The 3,386-nt window shown below is 47.2% G+C and overlaps 1 protein-coding gene across 3 annotated transcripts in view; it reads left to right on the forward strand.

Moving 5' to 3' along the window:
* Slc11a2 (solute carrier family 11 member 2) overlaps positions 1–3,386 on the forward strand; it is a 45,016-nt gene that overhangs the window by 30,572 nt on the left and 11,058 nt on the right. The window lies entirely within an intron of this gene.

Below are 3,386 nucleotides of genomic sequence, written 5' to 3' on the forward strand. Positions count from 1 at the left end.
GTGTGTGTGTGTGTGTGTGTGTGTGTGTGTGTGTGTGTGTGTGTGTGTGTGTTGAGGTCTTTGTTTTTGTGAAATAGCATCTTGCTATTAAATACTAGGTTGCCTAAAACTCACTATGTAGCCTAGACTGCCCTCAAACTTAACAGCAATCCTTCTGGCTCAACCTCCTGAGTGCTGGGATTCCAGGCGTGTCTGCCGCTCCTGGCTTTCATGTGTGCTTGCTAAATGATTAGTTGTGGTGGGAGGGAGGGTCTTACCCTGTAGCATTAGGCAGCACTGTGAAAAAGTGACCCTCTCTCAGGCTGTTGTAAACACTGAGTTCCTAGATAGCTGCCCAAGGGCAGTCAGTAGCTTGATTTTAGTCAGGATAAACCCAACCAGACAGTCACCTTCCGTTTGCATTACAGAATTAGAGACAGCTACCTTTGAGTTCAGGATTTTTGTTTGTTTGGTGCATTTTGTTTGTTTTTCAAGAGTTTCTTCCTGGCTGTCCTGGAACTCACTCTGTAGACCAGGCTGGCTTCAAACTGACAAAGATCCTCTTGCTTCTGCCTCTGCCTCTGTCTCTGCCTCCTGGGTGCTAGGATTAGAGGCAGGTACCACCACTGCCCTGCTAAATTCAGGACTTTTTTATTTCTACTTTGGAATTTCTCAGTGGAAAGGAAAATAGGTGGGACATAAGAGGTGGGCGTGGACAGGAGATGGCTCGCCTGCAGGTTTTCCTTACAGAGTGGAGCTGAGCAGAGAGGGCTTCCTCTTTATCCCTGAGGTTAGTAACTTTCCTGTTACTATCAAGCGTTCCTGATAGTGTTTAATCTTGAGTATGAACAGTCCTGGAATCTTTGCCTTCCTCTTCTGAGAGAGTGCTGACTGCAGAAGACTGTTGCACTCGTGAACTGACTCTCATAAGGCTCTGGACTCAGAACGAGTCCCAGAGCTGACTGCACTACTCCCCAAAGTACCCTTCACCAAATATGTCTCTGACACACCGCTGTTTCGCGCCCAAGATAACTCAGAAGGCAATCTCAGGAGCTCTGGGCCTAAACCTTGCAAAGTCAGTAGGTGTCACTGGTGTGAAGTCTCCCTGCAAGGCGGGCCTTGGCCACATCCTCGCTGCTCTTCCCTCGGAAAGCCTGTTGAGACCAGACTGCGAAGCTCTGGAGTCTTCACAGAACTGCCGTTCTCAGTTCAGCTGCTTCTGATGTGTCCCGGGGGAGACGTGATTCTGTCACATCGAATCCTGCCTGTCTGCTGGAGAGGAGTAATACAAGTCTATGGTCATTGTCTTGGTGGCAGCAGGAACTAGAGCAGCTTCGGAGGACATCCTCCTCTTTAATGCCTTCCCTGTGGTGGGCGAGCTGGCTGACAAATGCCCTTTGTTGTATGTGCCGCTGTGGTGTTACTGCTAGCATTTTACACACAGTCAAAAGCTCAGCCTGCGTAGGTTCTTTATGAGGCATAAAAGATAAATCGCTGTGTTTCACTCACCCTGATTGACCTTAGCCCCATAGCTGATCCAACAAAACCAGGCAACGGGTCCCTCACAGCAGCATTCTCACCCTGTGGGTTGCCACCCATCTGCAACACTACATCCAAAAACATTTACATTATGATTCGTAACAGTAGCAAGATGAGTTATGAAGTAGCAGCAACAAATCTGTGATTGGGGGTCACCACAACATGAGCTGATTTAAAGGGTTGGCATCATCAGGAAGGTTGAGAACCGCTACACTGCAGGGTCCTCCTCATACCTACCCCTACCACCACTGTTCCGAAGCTGATGAGACTGGAAGCTGAGCTTTTGAAACTGTCTCTCTGCAGTGCTTGAGAGCCAGATTGACGCAGCAGAATTCCTTGTATAGATGTTCTAGTGACGTCTGCGTTTGTACAGCAATGGGGTGGGGTGGGCAGGTTGTGTCCAGATTCACCATACTCACAGTCTAGCCCAGAGCTGTGAGGGGTTGGGCCCCGGGGCCTGACTGTGTGTGCGAGGGATCGGGTCCAGGGGCCTGACTGTGGAGGCAAGCTCCACTGCAGATCTCCATTCCTGCCCCAGGATTCTGTTGTGTTGTATTTGTTTACAATGATGAAAGGTTTCATTGTGTGATACGGTTTCTTCTCATTCTATGACTACAATATTTACAGTGTCAAAAGATTACAAATGTTCCCTAATCATTTGATTGTCACTGAAAAACAGTACTTCCAACAGTACTCTGTACAGTAACCTGTAAACATTGCAAACCCTCACGCCATTGTGGCTCTGACATTATATTTGTGAGCTATCTTTGTACCTTCTCTGAATTGGTCCTTGTTCTTATATGACCTGAAGTAACTGTACCCTCAGTGCACTGGGAGCGGACAGGCCGGGGAGTAGCAGCAGCTCCTCCTGTGAGATCCTGCCAGGGTGGCAGCAAGTGACTACAACGAGGCTCTTAGAGAACCTTTGACAGCTTGTGAACTTGCTGTAATTAAACCAAAACTTCCCTCTTTCCTGTTTGGTTTTCTGACTTTTTTTTTTTTTAAACACTGAACACACTTTATAATGGAGTCTTAACAGCTGAAATACAGGCCCACTAGTTGCCATCAGGAGTGACACACTTAAAGTCCCAAGTGTCAGTGCTTGGCTCCTGAAGGGACAGAGAAGGAAATGGATTCAGTGCCCTGGAAGGTCTGGATTAGCTGTAGACACCAAGAGGGGCCGAGATAGCTTCAAACGTCCCACCACCTCACACCTGGCTTCAGAGCTCAGAGCCCACGTGGTGGGAGGAGAGAACCGGCTCTTGTAGCCGTCTCTGCCCTCCACATGTGCTTCATGGCATTGCATACTGCCCCACACGTGTACACGACAAATCACGTTACTTTTTTTTTTCAGTCTAAATGAAAATCAATTTACCCACTTAGTTAAATACTTTAGTTGTGGTTAAGGCCATAACTACTATTTTGCAAGATGAAATTTGTCCTACCTTCCTCTACTCTAAGCTGAGTACTTGCCTTTTCTGTAGTCCCGCCTCACTGTCCAGGAAGGATTTTACAGAATGTATTTGTTGACAGTAATAAAAGTTTGAAGAGAGAAACCAAAGTCACTTAGTTTAAAACCAGATACACATTTTGGCTGACCCCTTGCAAATGCAGATACTGGCCCAATGTCGTTTGTAAAGGGGGTGAAATGCTTTGGTTTAAGCTCAGAACTAATCTAGAATGCAGAGCAATTCTAAGAACCTTAGTTGACTTTGGTGTTACTCCACCTGTGTGTACAAGTGGCAAAGCTGTTGAAATTGAGTTGTGGCCCTGAAACAGCAGGTTACGTAACTCCTGCTTCAGGGATGCAGCTCTCTCTCTCTCTCTCTCTCTCTCTCTCTCTCTCTCTCTCTCTCTCTCTCTCTCTC

This window comes from Grammomys surdaster, unplaced genomic scaffold, assembly GCF_004785775.1.
Source record: "Grammomys surdaster isolate TR1022 unplaced genomic scaffold, NIH_TR_1.0 724, whole genome shotgun sequence".
NCBI lineage: Eukaryota > Metazoa > Chordata > Mammalia > Rodentia > Muridae > Grammomys > Grammomys surdaster.